Here is a 16,254-nt window from a genome sequence, read left to right on the forward strand (position 1 = left end):
CTCACAATCCACAAAGCAAGAGAAGGGGCTGCTTTGCCTTAACCTCAGGCAAACTGGTGAAACCCAGGGACTCCTTCTTAAAATCATGTTTCCAAAAGCATAAAACACAAATGTGAAAGACTGCAAAGGAAATCAACTCTAGTGAAATTCAGTTGTTCAAAAATATTTAAAAAAAAACACAGGTTCACAGACTTCAATTGAACAATGCTCCTACTCTAGAGTATGAAGGATTCTCAGAGACTGTCTAATCCAACCACCCCCTTTACTGAGGAGGAAAGCTGAGGCCTAGACACGGAAGTGACTTGCCCAGGGTCACCCAGCTAGAAAGCTTCAGGGATGATATTTTCAACTCAAATCACAGAAACATAGGCTCATAGACCCAAGAGGGGTCAGGGACCTCAGAAACCTTCTAGTCCAACACTCACAGATGAAGACTCAGAAAGGATAAGTGATTTATCCAGGGTCTCTCAGCTGGTAAGGAGCAAAGCTGGGATTATGAACCAGGACCTCTGACTCCACGTAAGGTGCCCTTCCCACCACACCACACTGCCTCCTATGATATCATGGTCAAGGAAAAGGAGTTCCCTGGCATTCTCTAGCCACCTCACCTGCTGGGCTCCGTGCTGAGGTAACAGCCAAGCAGAAGGGGCCCTGCCAGTGACTCCCCCTTCCAAAGCCCTCTTTGGACAGGTAAGCTAATGTGTTCTAGGTGGCCAGTGAGAGAAGGTAGCAATTTTCCTTGCTGGATTCATACCCACGCTCCACCCTGAAGAGAGGGAAGAATAATTTGAAAGCAATGAAGCTGTTATTTGGCCTTACCTGTAATCACAATCAACATCAAACATATTTACCACTTTAAACTTAATCTTTTTTTCCTATTTGGATATGGTTTTAAGAGAATGAGGAATTCCTCATCAGACAACATGATAAAATAGTAAGAGAACTGACTGGAGAGTCAGAAGATCTAGGTTCAAATCCTGATCTGGTTCATACTACAAGACCCCTAACTTTTTTGTGAGTTTTTTTTTTTTTTGCAGGGAAATGAGAGTTAAGTGACTCGCCCAGGGTCACACAGTTAGTATGTGTCAAGTGTCTGAGGTCAGATTTGAACTCAGGCCCTCCTGAATCCAGGGTCTTTATCCACTATGCCAACTATCTGCCCCCCCAACTTTTTTTTAACCTCAGTTTCCCTAATTGCAAAATGAGGGAGAATGGACCAAATGTTCTCTGAGGTTTCTCCTTGATTTAAATCTTTGATCCTAGGGGAAAGGCTCATTGCAGATCAACAAATTCATCTAAAAGTTATAGTCTTAGACCATTCCCTGGGGCCCTGAAAAGCTAAGGAAATTGACTGATCAATGTCAGGGTTTCCCTAACTACCAGGTTCTCTCCTTGGCCACTCCACTCCATTGTGTCTCCTTTAAAACGTCAATTTTTTAAATCCACGGGCCTCAGTGTCCTCATCTATAAAATGAAAGGTCTACAAGATTCCTTCCAGCTCAGATCCATGACCCTATGATAGTTCTAGAGTGACGATATAAATTCTCCCTATAGAGTTGAATCTTAAGGCTTGGCTCATGTTTCATTGTTCGTCGGGTGATTCTGAGGTGCTCTGTTCAAATAAGATGAGATCCTTTCAACTGCCACGGACCCTTCCAATCCACTCTCGAATCCCCCACATTTCCTAATGTGGGTCTAATGACTTTTTTTTTTTATTCCCATGGGAGTTTTCTCCAGGGTTTCTCACCAGAGCAAACATTAATCTTCTCCTAGCCCCTAAGCTGTGTTTCCCCACCCCACACATATAGTGAAACATGGGCTTTCCTCCACCTCAGCCCCACCCGCTCATGGGCCACACATTGCTACAAATTCCTAATCAACAGGGGTACTTACAAGTTCACAGAGCAAAACATGAGATCAGACAATATCATGAAAGCCTTCTCCTTTCTCTGCTTCTGTTTATTGGGAGCAACCAGAGGAAGGATTGGTATTTAACAAGAAGCCCTGTAAGGATGAAAACATGGGTTTTCTCACTGCTTCTGTGCCTGCCATTTAAATGATAATAGAATGATAGCTGCAAGGGATGTCACACACCTATCCCCTAGTTTTTCAGCAAGGAAGCCAAGGCCTAAAGCAATGATTGCCCCGGTTATCCAGGGAAAAGTGGTAGAGACAGGGCCAGTATTCTTTCCACCATATCATATCAAACAGGGATCAAAAACTCTCTTTGGTTTTGGTTTTGTTTTTCTTAAGAGCAAAATGAAACAGTGCACACACATGTTTTCTTCATCTTCACTTTCTTCACCATCCAGGGTTATGGCCACAGAAGTCCACCTGTTTGGCTGGGAAACTGGACCTTTCAAATCATCCATCTTCTCTTGGCTTAGCCCAAGGTCCCCCTTGGCTAAGCAAGATGCCCACCTCACAGTGGTACGTCACAGATGCCCACAGAGACCTCGGGCTCCATCTGTATCAGAACCTTCCCTGACCTTTGCAGAACAACACAAAACCATGAATGCGAAGGTCTGTTTGTGTCCGTTTTCCCCTTATTAATGCTTAGTCCTGGTCTACATTTCCAGCCAGTCTTTCATTTAAAAACACAATCTCATTCAAAACCTGTCTGGTAAGTCAATCCCTGGGGTAACTGTTACCTGCGATGGGGGCCGACCTAGGGCCTTGTAGCACTTGACATCATCATTTGGACGGGTTACAGAAGCTTTTGAGGGACTTGTTAGAAGCAGGCTCACCCTGCAACCCAGAGCCAAGCGCAGAAGAAAATTAGTGCATTTATCTGTCAGCATTAGACTAGATTTTCAATCCAGTTCACTAGTCACAGGGTCTGGCTTTCTCTTTCTCTGGGGAGATGAAACTGATACACTCAGAGGTAGTAAAGGTGTCAGTTATAAATTAAACCATTGGTACACAAACACATACACATACACACACACACACACACACACACACACGATTACAATTTTAGGCAATATATTTGGTCTAAGGTCAAAATACTCTTGTTAAGAATCCGGCTTTCTAGAACCCTGATAAGATATCAAGCTATAGCACCACCTGTCTTATTCAAACCTGTTTCTATATTCGACTTTCAGAGTGAACTAGGGTTTTAAACTGCATATGGTTACAGCAGGGCCGCATGCCACCAAGAAGGAGTTAATGAGGCAGCAGTCCTACTGTTATCCTTGCCCCCTGGGTATGAAAGATATATACATCCACTGACCACCTGCTTCTTACCTCCTCTTTAAATAAATAGGAATCCTCTTTGTAATGGCCTCTGAGGTAATCTGCAAGGCAGCTTTCAGGTGTCTTTCTTGGGAACGGTCCTGTTTTCAGACTTATTTCCCATCAAGTTATCTAGCCAGAAATTTTAAGGATCAGAATGACCCACCATTTTTCTGAGCAATCATAAAACTCAACAGGAAAACTTCCCTCAAGTACCTGGAAAAAAATTATATCTTTTATTGTTAGAACATACAAATACATCCATGACTTGGATCCACTGGACCAAGATAAAGCCCCACTGAGAAGCAGTCAGGAAGCATCCACTGTGGGCCAAGTGATACATGAGACAATCGTGATACAACCAGAGGAGATCTTGGGGAGCAGTTCCTTATTTTAAAAGAAAAGCCAGGGGCAGCTAGATGGCGCAGTGGATAAGCACCGGCCCTGGATTCAGGAGTACCTGAGTTCAAATCCGGCCTCAGACACTTACTAGCTGTGTGACCCTGGGCAAGTTACTTAACCCCAATTGCCTCACCAAAAAAAAAAAAAAAAAGAAAAGCCAGGGGGCAGCTAGGTGGCACAGTGGATAAAGCACCAGTCCTGGAGTCAGGAGAACCTGAGTTCAAATCCGACCTCAGACACTTGACACTTACTAGCTGTGTGACCTTGCGCAAGTCACTTAACCCTCATTGCCCTGCAAAACAAAACAAAACAAAAGTCCAGAGCAGAACTGACTGACTAAGGGTCATCCAAGTGGTAGTGAGCCCAGGTCCTCTGATTTCAAATTCATTACTGTTTCTGCTGGACCTTCACAGATACCTTGAAACCACAGAAATGGAGAAACATGTGGGTTTGATGCTTCTATCCTCATGTCTCCATGCTGTCTCAGCAGTGTCAGTCCAGAGCCCAGAGTTTGAATCCCATCTTAAGCACTTATCGTTGGTATGATCATGGACAAATATTACCTTTCAGAGTCTCAGCTTCATATATAAAATACAGATAACTATCCTAAAAAATAATTACCTACATGTAAGGGAAATGCTTAGAAAGACTTAAAACTATGTAAATGTGAATTACTGTTATTTCTTTTCCTTTTTTTTTTGCAGGCCAATGACTTGCCCAGGGTCACACAGTTAGTAAGTGTCAAGTATCTGAGGCCGGATTTGAACTCAGGTCTTCCTGAATCCAGGGCCAGTGCTTTATCCACAGCACCACCTAGCTGCCCCCAATTACTGTTATTTCTGACCAGGGATCAAGTTAATAAATAATTATTAAGTGCTTACTATATGCCAGGCATGATGCTAAGTTCTGGAAGCATAGAAAAGTCAAGTTAATAAATAATTATTAAGTGCCTACTATGTGTCAGGCATGATGCTAAGTTCTGGGAACATAAAGAAGTCAAGTTAATAAACAATTATTAAGTGCCTACTATATGCCAGATGTGATGCTAAATTCTGAGAATATAAAGAAAGTCAAACACACACACACACACACACACACACAGAAACACAGTCTTTCCTTTCAGAGAGCTCACAGCCTAACAGGGGCAATAACTATGTACAAATAAGATTTGTAGAAGATAAATTGGAGATAATGTCAGAGGGAAGGCAGGAACATTAAGAGGGAGCAGGAAAGGATTCTTATAGAAAGTGAAACTTTAAAAGCCGAGACTCGAGGAAAGTTAGGGAAACCTGGAGGCCAAGATGAGGAGGGAGAACATTCCAGGCTGCTTTGAAGAAATGAAATATCTCCAGTACTTTGAAGGTTGAGTATGGCCGATAATTAAAGTACTACATAAATGTCAGCTATTAATGAATTTCAGAGATTTTCTATAGAAGGTATTAGCAACCATTTAGATAACAGGCAAACCAAAGGGCACACACCACTAAGCCTATTACGAATGCAATTCGATTCAATTAAAGAAGCATTTATTAAGTGCCTGCTATATACCAGATGCTGTGCTGAGGGCTCAAGATGCAATGACAAAAATACCCACCCCCAACCTCAAGGGGTTTACATTCCATTGGAATCACATCCTATTATCCCTATTTAAATCAACAACAAAAGGAATACCAAAAAAGTAGTTAAGCTTTTATTCCAGGGCATTATATGTAAAGGTTCACGAAGCGATTTCCCCCTTCCTCCCTTCCTTCCCCCCCTCCCCCTGGCTCTACAAGAGTGATAGTATAACTATCATTATCCCCTTACTTCCCTGGTACCCACATAATGGCAGGAGAACTAGATGGAAGGACCCCTGTGGAGGACCCAGATAAGAACTGCAAAGATGAGAAGGTAGAGAAGGGTCGCCGTCTGTGTAATTGGAAGAAGTGTGGCCATTGATGAGAGCACAGATCTCATCATTTAGAAGTTCACACATGAGGAAGTCAAAACTATGAGCAGTGAGGTGCTCATGTCACAGAACCAGTGGGACTGGGAGTCTGGATCGGAACCTAGATCTTCTAGCTCAGAGGGGCAGGGGCTTTCCCCACAGTGTTGTCAAGATGGGGTCCACCTCGTCCCGCACAAACCAAAGAAAACAGGAGGGAGCCATAAACTGACAGCTCTCTTTCTCTCTCTCTCTCTGACTGTGCACATGGAATCAGGAAATCAATCAGTTAGCATTTATTAAGTTTATACAGTGATTGAATTCTGGGAATGTGTGTGTGTGTGTGTGTGTGTGTGTGTGTGTGTGTGTGAAAAAGAGTTCCTAACCTCACAATTGTTACATTCTATCAGATGAAGTGACATGTATGCATAGAAGTAATTTGGGAGGGAGGGCAATGAGGGTTAAGTGACTTGCCCAGGGTCACACAGCTAGTAAAAGTCAAGTGTCTGAGGCTGGATTTGAACTCAGGTCCTCCTGAATCCAGGGCCAGTACTTTATCCACTGCGCCACCTAGAAGTAAAATTTTTAAATATACAAAGGAAATACCGATTAATTTGGGGGGAGCACTGGAAGTTGGAGGGGCTCGAAAAGGGTCCCGCGTAGGTGAGCTGAATTTTGAAGGAAGTCGGGGGTTCTGAGAGGCAGAAGTGAGGAGGCATGGTATTCCAGGCATGGGGAATAGCTTTTGCAAAGGCATGGAAGAAGGAGATGGAAGGACGGGAGGAGAAAAAGAGAGAGAGACAGAAAGAGGGAAAAAGAAAGAGAGTGAGGAGGAGAGAAATACAGAGAGGGAGATAAAAAGGTGAGAAAAGAAGAGAGGACAGGAGAAAAGAGGAGAAAGGAAGGGAAACGGGGAAGGGAGGGGGAAAAGAAGAAGAAGAGAAAGAAGAGAGCAAGTGGGAGAGAAGAGAGGGAGAAGGAGAAAGAGAGGAAGAGGGACACAGAGGAGTGACAGACACAGAGAGAACATTTAAGCATTTACTGTATGCTGGGCATACAGTAGAATCAAACAGAGCAGTCCCTGCCTTCAGGGAGCGTACAGTCTAATAGGGAGAAACAGCACATAAAGGGGAGCTGGAAAGGGAGGAGATGGCCTGGGAGTGGCCTATGGGCCTGTTTCGGAGCAATATAAGGTGAAAACTCACCTTCAGAACCCAGGAGCCCAAGGTCAGAATCCAAGGTTGCCGGGTGTGGGGTGAAGATGATGGCCTGGCCAGGTATAGACATGATAGCGAGAAGACAGCCAGGAAGGGAGAATGTGGTGTGAGGCGCCCCAAGGAGGCCAGTTTGCTGGGAACAGGGAGAAGAACATGTAACAAGTCTGAAAAGAGGGGCTCGTGGCACCGCGGGAAGGGCCTTGGTTTCCAAACAGAGGCCTTTGGCATTTACCCTCAAGCAGCAGTTCTTACCCTAGTGCTTGCTGTGAAGTCACTGGCAAGCTGTGGGTCCCTTTTCATTAGAGTGTACAAAATAAATTCATAAAATAAAATACTTGGCAATAGAAAGGAAAGTGATCATATTGAAGATGCAATTACCAAAATATTTTTAAAAACAAGTTCAGGGACCCCAGGTTACAAAATCCTGCCTTACAGGTAAAAGAGGTTCCAGGGCTCTTGAGTGGAGGATGGATGTGGCTCAACCTGTGTCACCTGTGATACGTACACATGCATGCACACACACATATAAACACACATGCATATACACATACATATACACATATATAAACACACATACATGCATATATAGACAGACACATCTATACACAGATATCTATGCATAGATGAATGTATGCATAGAGACATATTTTTATGTCTAGACTTAGATTTCTAGAAAAAAAGAAGAAGAGTTACACAGAGCTTACTATGTGCCAGGCACACAATGATTCTCATTTAATCCTCACAACAACCCTGGGAGGTGGATGCTATTATCCCCATTTTACAGATGAGGAAACTGAGGCAAACATTGGCTTTGACTTGCCTAGGTCACACAGTAAGTTTCTGAGATAGGATTTGAACCCGGGTCTTCCTGACCCCAGGCCCAGCACCCTATCCACTGTTATACCTAGCTGTTCTGCTCTGGTAGGTAGGTGTGGGATCCTTCCCTCCACCCATGCAGGTAAGAGGAAAAGGTGTGAGATATATTCTAGTCAGAAGATCTGGTTGTAAATCCTGGTATTTCCTGTCACTTGATTGATACCAGTGTGATCTATGGGACTCATTTCCCTCATTTGTGAAAGGATGGAAGTAGACAACCTGTAAGGTGTAGTCTAGCTCTGAACTTAAGATCCCGAGGAAATACCATCAGACTGTCGATTTTTGGCAGTTCCAAAGGTTTCCCCATATTTGGTCATTCTTTCTGCCATGTAAATACGGCCTTGTCTATGTAGCCTGCTCTTTTGATTGCACATCCAGTGCTTTTTGGGTTAAAGAACCTAGAGGCTCAAACATTGGCAATAACCAAGCAGCATCACAAACCAAGCAGTAGGCAACATCTGCCCACCAAAGTAATGGAGTCAAGAGGCCTCAGAATCAGGCCTGTTATGGCCTGGAAAATGTCTTTGACTTCATTCACTGTAATGGCCCCATACAACGTGTGCCTTCACTCACACCCCATTTAAGCACCATCCTTCCCAAAAGTGGGCAAAGAGAGGCATCTGGAGAGGCTTTCAAGCTCTGGAGGACATATACAGCAACATCAAGATCCCAAAGGGAAGATCTGGTGTTAGAGTACAATCCAGCAGGCGGCAAGGGGGAGGACAAGCCAGGAATGCAGTCAGGGAGGCGGCGGCGCGCGCGCGCGCGCACACACACACACACACACACACACACACACACACACACACACGAGGTCATATGAAGGACACAGAACCCAAGTGTCCCAGAACAGGAGAGGGTGAGGTTCCCTCTCAAAATCATAGAGATGAGCAAGAATGTCAGAGATATGTCTAACCCTCCAGACTGTTGGTAGTAACAAATCCATCACTAAAGGAATGTCTATGAAACTAATGGGAGTGGAGGAGAGAGAGCAAGTAATACAGTCCTTCCTTCCTTCCTTCCTTCCTTCCTTCCTTCCTTCCTTCCTTCCTTCCTTCCTTCCTTCCTTCCTTCCTTCCTTCCTTCCTTCCTTCCTTCCTTCCTTCCCTTTCCCCTACCTCCCTTATTTCTCTCTTTTTCTCTCTCCCTTGCTTCCTTTCTCCTTCCTCTCCTTCCTCTCCTTCCTTCCTTTCTCCCTTTCTTCTTCTTCTTCTTCTTCTTCTTCTTCTTCTTCTTCTTCTTCTTCTTCTTCTTCTTCTTCTTCTTCTTCTTCTTCTTCTTCTTCTTCTTCTTCTTCTTCTTCTTCTTCTCCTTGTCCTTGTCCTCTTCTCCCTCTCTCTGGCTCACCCCCTTTCTGTCTGCCACACTTGCAGTCCTTCAGCCATATAGAGACTATTGAATTCAGCACTAAGTTAACAAGCATTATTAGTTTTTAAATGTCCTGCTGAACCTCTTGCTCCCCTACTCCTGCCTCTCTTAAAGAGAATCTCCTGCTGCTTACTCCAAGGACATTACTTTGTGCTAAGTAATGGATGGAGTGCATGCTCTTGGAGTCAAGAAGACCTGAGTTCAAATCCTGCCTCAGACATTTACTAGCTATGTGACCTTGGTCAAGGCGCTAATCTCTGTCAGTCTCAGTTACTTCATCTATAAAATGGGAATAATAATAATACCTACTTCCCAGGGTTGTAAAGATAGGATGAGTTAATAAATAAATAAGTAAATAATAGTAAGTAATTTTTAATCCGAAAAGCATTATGCCAATATTAGTTATTATCATTATTATTACTCTTCATTCACAGTTCCAGGTAAGGAATTTGGCCATCACTCTGATGAACCACTTGGCAGCAGGGGGAGTTTACTTACCTCGATGTCATAGTGTTTTCCTTACCTAGCTCCTTATCCTGCTTCCTTTAAGCACCAGAACAAACCATGTGGTATATGGGATATATCAGGAAGAACCCAGTGCAGTACTTTCCTCTGTCTCTTATGGGTGTGTGACCCTGGGCAAGTATCTTTGCACCCTCATGCAACTTTCCAAGACCACAGGGTTAGAGATGAGTTGTCAGTCTACATCAGTGGAGGGATTTCTCATACCAGAAATTCCCTACTCTAGTTAAATCACAAGTTTAGACCAAAAGGTAAACATGCTCTGCTGACTCCTACAATCTACTGACTTTTCCCAAAGCAGTTTGAATGTTTCTGGGCTTCCTCTCCTACCCTTTCCTCCACAGGGTTAAGACTCAGCCAAGAGCCCAGGCCAGGCCTTACACACTTCCTGACATCCTCCAAGCAGCTCAGGGGAAGACACAGGTGAAACCAATCAAACAGAAACAACCAGGGGCGAAGGTTGAGCACAGCCTGGCGTGGGGATTTCCTAGTGGGATTTCCATTAACGTGAATGGGAGTTGTTCCGCTAAATCCCTACATACTGTGCGGAAAATGGACCTCTAAGTGCTCAGCAGCAACATTACAGCTGATGGAACAAAAACACAGACGGCCCAAACCGGACAAAATGCAGTCAGAGCCCAGGTGCCAAGGTTCACAGCAGAAGAGGCCTCGAGTTACCAGCCGCCAGGGCAAACAGCCCAGACCCCAAGCCTGATGGCGGCAGCGGAGCAATGGGGGCAGCAGCCTAGCCTCTGTGCACTGCATGGCAAGGGGCCCTTCCCTTGTGCATAGTGCCGAGGCTGCCGGGAGAATGACCCACAGGGGAAATGGTATTTCTCTTGTCCTCCCTGATGGAAACTTGAAATTGCGAAACTAAACACACACTACTGTCTTCCTCAGTAAATGTGATGAAAGACTGGAGGGACACAAGGCTTGGAGAGCTCTGAAGATGACTTATTTGTCTTCTCTTTTTTTCTCTTCCTTCTCCCTCCCTCCCTCTTTCTCCCTCTCCCTCCCTCCCCTCCTCCCCTCCCTCCCTTTCCTTCCTCCCTCCCTCCCTCCCTTCCTTCCTTCCTCCCTTCCTTCTTTCCTTCTTTCCTTCCTTCCTTCCCTCCTTCCTTCCTTCCTTCCTTCCTTCCTTCCTTCCTTCCTTCCTTCCTTCCTTCCTTCCTTCCTTCCTTCCTTCCTTCCTCCCTCCCTCCCTCCCTCCCTCCCTCCCTCCCTCCCTCCCTTCCTTCCTTCCTTCCTTCCTTCCTTCCTTCCTTCCTTCCTTCCTTCCTTCCTTCCTTCCTTCCTTCCTTCCTTCCTTCCTTCCTTCCTTCCTTCTTTCCTTCCTTCCTTCCTTCCTTCCTTCCTTCTCCTTTCTCCCTCTCTCCTTCTCTCTGTCATTGTGTGTCTCTCTTTCTTTGGCAATCAGGGTTAAGTGATTTGCCCAAGGTCACCCGCTCCCTCATTTCATAGAAAAAATAAAAAGCAGGTTTCATCCAAGAAAAGCACAATCCAAACCCAAGTCCTCTGGGTCCAAATTCAGCCCCTCTTTGGCACAGCCATAAGAGGAAATTTTACAACCGGATCAAGGACCACAAATTGCCCCCAGGGCAAGGCCACCTGGAAATTTTCTTTGCTATCTTGACATTAAATTGTGTTGTTTCATCATTGCCACTTAAATTTGATGCTCTGGGCCAAACTCCAGTTCTGCCCTTTGACCATTCCAATCCCCCAGTTATAGCTGTCCTCTTTGGCTGTAAATTCTACCTGAATGCTATTGGAAAAACCTGGAAAGAATTACATGAGCTGATGCAAAGTGAAATGTACTGTATACAAAATAACAGCAATATTGTAAAATGATCTGCTGTGAATGACTTACTTATTTTCAGCAATGCAAAGATCCAGGACAATTCTGAAGGACTTATGAAAAATGCAGTCTATCTACAGAGAGAGAACTGATGGTATCTGAATACAGATGGAAGTATATTTTGCTGTTGCTGTTGTTAGTTTCTTTTTCTAAAGTTTGGGGTTTTTTTTGGCTGCTATGTTTTGCACGACATGTTGAATTGCTTGAGTTCTTAAGAGGGGAAGAGGGAGGAAGGAAGAGAATTTGGAACACAAAGTTTTAAAAATCGATGTTACAATTTTTTTTTACATGTAAAGTGGGGGAAAATTCTAAATAAATAAATAAACAAAATATAAATTCTACCTGACCAAAAGACCAGCCCTGATCTGGGGCTGGTTGAATTTCAGCCCCAAATCAAGGAATGCCAGGATAAAATGTTGAATCTATAAAGCATCTCTGTTCTTGACTCATCTGTTGCTATCACTATGGAATCTGAGGCAGAGTGTTTGTCTTCTTGCCTCAGTTTCCCCCTGGCTAACAGAAAGGTGATCTGGTCTTCCAGTTGCTTTGAGTTCCATAGTTAATGGTGCCGAAGAGGTCCAAGGTACTTCTGTTCCCTTCCAGGTTTCTGTATCTGGCAGAGACACAAAGAAGCCGAGTCCCCTTTCCCCCTCGCCCCCCACTCCTAATATTGAGTTTCCCAGAGTTGCTTCATCAGGAGAGATGCTGAGCACTCTCTTTCTCTGGCTCGGTTTCCCAGTGACTGGAGGGCAAGGTTAACTTGGGATCCTGAATCACTAGATCAATATTATAACAGCTGTGAGAGAAGACTGGCAGAGCTAGGAGACAAACACACTTTCTTTCCCCCCTCAAGTTGTAGTTCTCATAGTGTTAACTTCCCCCCAACTGCCCCCTTGGAATGGCCCCCCCTTCTCTGCCTGCCTGCCTGCCTGCCTGCCACCAACACGCCCCAGATCACATTAGCGTCCCAGGGCACAGGGAACAGTTCTCGTCTATCCGTCACCAAGGAGGCAGACGGGACAGGGGAACAACAAGTCATTTGTACCTGATGAGGAGGACACTCCTGGGAAACAAACAGATGAGCCACCCCATGAATCTGAGCCATTCTCCGAGGTAAACAGAACTGCATGAGAAACCCACCAATTATCAGGACATCACACTTAACTCGCTCCCTGCTTCCCTGGCAAGCAGGTGGGGGACCTGAAACTGTAGCTTGGCCCCAGATTTGATTCTGAGAAAGTTAACCCTAACCAAGTTTGAGGGGGAAAATTACAGAGGCTCCCAGAGAAGAACAACTAAATCTATTTGGATGGACTTTTAAAAAGACATTTAAAATTTGGATTAAAATAGTGCCATCACTGACCTGGTAAGACAGTAAACTTTCAGAACCTGTCTGGCTAGAGAAGTAATGTTGATATCTAAATAATGAAATTAACAGGTAGGGACATAATTGTAGAGGAACCAGCTTAAAACCACTGGAGGGGCTTTTCTTTATTTTTTTTTAATTTGTACAAGGGTGTGTTTTTTTTAATTAAATATGAACCTGTTGATTTCATTGGAGTAAAGAACTCCTTGTGAGCAAACTCAATCTACCAATGCAAATTGGCATCCAGATCTACAACTCTTAGAGAATTTTAATAACTCACATTAATAAAATCCCTAAGCATTCTCTGCTTTGACTTGATTCTTCTTGCATCCCTGATGTGGAATGAATGTTGGTTATTATGATCAGTTGTCATGACTTGGTAATGAATATATTAGTATTATCTGTCCCTGAGTGTGGGGCCAAGGGCTTAGACAACATGATGACCTTTGGATAGATAGGTCATACCCCCCACTTGCCTTACTCATTGGAAAATGAACACTGGCAGGTATCATCATTAATTAAGGTTAATAATCATTAATCCCATTAATAATCAATAACATTGATATGAATAATTATTGACAATCATTATTAACCCCCCAAAGGGAAAGGCAGATGAAGCAGGAGGTGAGGATATATATTCAGATACTGGGGGAAATGATTTAGGTACCAGAAGAATTTTTTTTTTAATCTATCAAATCCAGGTGTGAAACTTTCAGTGTGGCACAATGACAAGAAAACTATGAAGACAACTTTTTTTTTTTTTTGCATTACACCAATGTCTTTTTTTTGGTAGGGCAATGAAGGTTAAGTGACTTGCCCAGGGTCACAGAGCTAGTAAGTGTCAAGGGTCTGAGGCCGGATTTGAACTCAGGTCCTCCTGAATCCAGGGCCAGTGCTTTACCCACTGCGCCACCTAGCTGCCCCTACACCAATGTCTTTGCCAACTCTAAGCCCATTAATTATTATTAGAAAACAACATAAAAATAGCTAACATTTATTTACATAGCACTTTACCAACATCTTATTTAATCCTCGCAGCCACCCTGGGAGGTAAATATGATTAATTATCCCTATTTTACAGATGAGGAAACTGAGGCATGGAAAGGTTAAGTAGCTTGCCCAGGGACATGTAAAACTAGTAAATGTTTGAATCTGGATTTGAACTCAGACCTTCCTGACTCCAGGCCTAATGATCTATTCACTACACCACCTAGCTACTCAAATTCACACAACCCCACACCCAATTGGAAATTGAATCTCATGATTTGATCATCAAGCTGGGTCCCCAGGTCCAGTGTCAGAGCAAGAGAGATCCACCCATGTCCGCAGCTTCCCAGTGCAGAAACAACATCCCACTTCACTTCTGACAGAGCCAGTCATTTGCTTTTGGTAGCCCCATGCGGGGAAGTTGATTAAGACACATCCCTGGGGCGGCTAGGTGGTGCAGTGGATAAAGCACCGGCCCTGGATTCAGGAGGACCTGAGTTCAAATCCGGCCTCAGACACTTGACACTTACTAGCTGTGTGACCTTGGGCAAGTCACTTAAGCCCCATTGCCCTGCAAAAAAAAACAAAAAACAAAAAACAAAAAACAAAAACAACAACAACAAAAAAGACACATCCCCACAGTGGCCTTGTTTAGAAAGTCAGAAGGCACTTTGGGAGGGGGCATGCACAACCATAGTTTCAGAGCAGCAGAGGAGTTTAGAGATGACCTAGTTCAGCTACCTCTTTTACAAATGAGGAGACTGAGGCTCAGAGATGTCCAGTGACTTTATCCGAGATCATAATGGTACTAAGTAACCGAGTCAGGATTCAAACCCAAGACTTTCAATTCTACCACTCTTCCTTAAAGCAAAGCACTGCTATAGTTAGTCATAGAGGCAGGAAGACTTAGAAGACAGCTCGTCGGACTCAGAGTCAGGAAGACCTGGGTTTGAGTCCTATGCTCTGTGCTTCCACACTGGACAAAAGTCACTTTGCCTCCAGTCATTCATCTGTAAAAATGGGCATGATGATAGCTCCTGTCTCACAGCATTGTTAGGAGGATCAAAGGAATTAGTATCTATAAAACACTTCGCCCTCCTTGAGAATGTATAAAATAATGATAAATGTATCCATAATGCAAATAAATTGTATGGATATGAATAAATAAAATGAAGAAATAGACATTAGACTTTCTTTTAATCGAGTGAAATGATTGGCCCATAATTGAAAGCAGTAATATCGGAGGTTCAGAAAGGCAGTTTCAAGCTTTTGTGTTTGCCCCTCCACAGTCACGCCAAACCAGGTTGGGTCCTGTCCAACCGCCAGGGTTAGTCTGGTCTCTGTGTACCTCTGGGTTTGTCACGGCTCAAGGTCCGTTTCCCAGCCAAGCAGTCCATGGCCTGACAGGTGTTATTTGGGCACCAGGTAAGAGGATGCCTGGGGGTGTGCACTGCAGAATGGCCCGAGTGGGCATAATGGGGGGACTCATTGCTTATCTCCATAGATATCGATGGCTCCAACTACTGATCCCTCCTTTACAGAGAAAACTTGAACACTTTGTCACCCAGTTGGTGGGAGATTCCTGGGACTTTTTTCCCTCCTTCTATCAGGACTTTATCATCTCCGACTTTGGATCGGCTTCTCCTTACCCCCTTTCTCATTACCTAGGATTTCCTTTCATGTCCTTCCATTCTCACCATGCTGACCCCAATTTTTCATGCTGAAGTGAAAAACTATTTTCTCACACTCATTCCCAAGTCTCCCTTTCCCACCCCAATCACTTATCCCACCAAAAAAAAAAAAAAAAAAAAAAGGAGAGTGACTGATATTTTCAGTGTTTTCCAAGCAAATATCCTTAACCTGGTTCTTCAAATGAGAAAGAGTCTATTTTGGAAAGGTGATATTTAAGTAACCAAAGTAATTTAATTCTTCATTTCCATCACCTTTCCTCCTGAAGTTAATAGAGGGGATATTTGAATCTTCTCTCTCCTCAAGCACAGCTTGTTGGCTGACTGAGTGCAAGGCATGCAATATAAAGTCTCCAAATATGGTCGTGTTCACATATACCTAATTGGTGTTATTAATAAAAATAGAATTTCCTGAGACTTGATTATCATCAGCACTCAGTGAGTTGATGGCTGATCTGAGCACCTGCTTGGTACCCTCTGGAGCACATCGGGAGACAGAGAGACCTTCATAATAATAAGGAGAATAATACTAGCTAAAATTGATATAGCGCTTACTAGGTGCTGGGCACCGTGCTAAGCACTTTATAATTATTATCTCATTGCAACTTGACAACAAACCTGGAAGGTAGGTGCTATCAAGATACCCAGATGAGAAAATGGAGGCAGATAATAATTGAGATTTGCCTGGGGTCACACAGCTAGTAAGTGTCTGAGGTGGGATTTGAACTCTGGTCTTCCCTAACACCATCTTCCTGATCTCAAATGCTTCGTTAAAAACAAACAAACAAACAAACAAACAAAAAAACCCTCTTTCT

The sequence above is a fragment of the Dromiciops gliroides genome, chromosome 3, assembly GCF_019393635.1.
Source record: "Dromiciops gliroides isolate mDroGli1 chromosome 3, mDroGli1.pri, whole genome shotgun sequence".
NCBI classification, from domain to species: domain Eukaryota; kingdom Metazoa; phylum Chordata; class Mammalia; order Microbiotheria; family Microbiotheriidae; genus Dromiciops; species Dromiciops gliroides.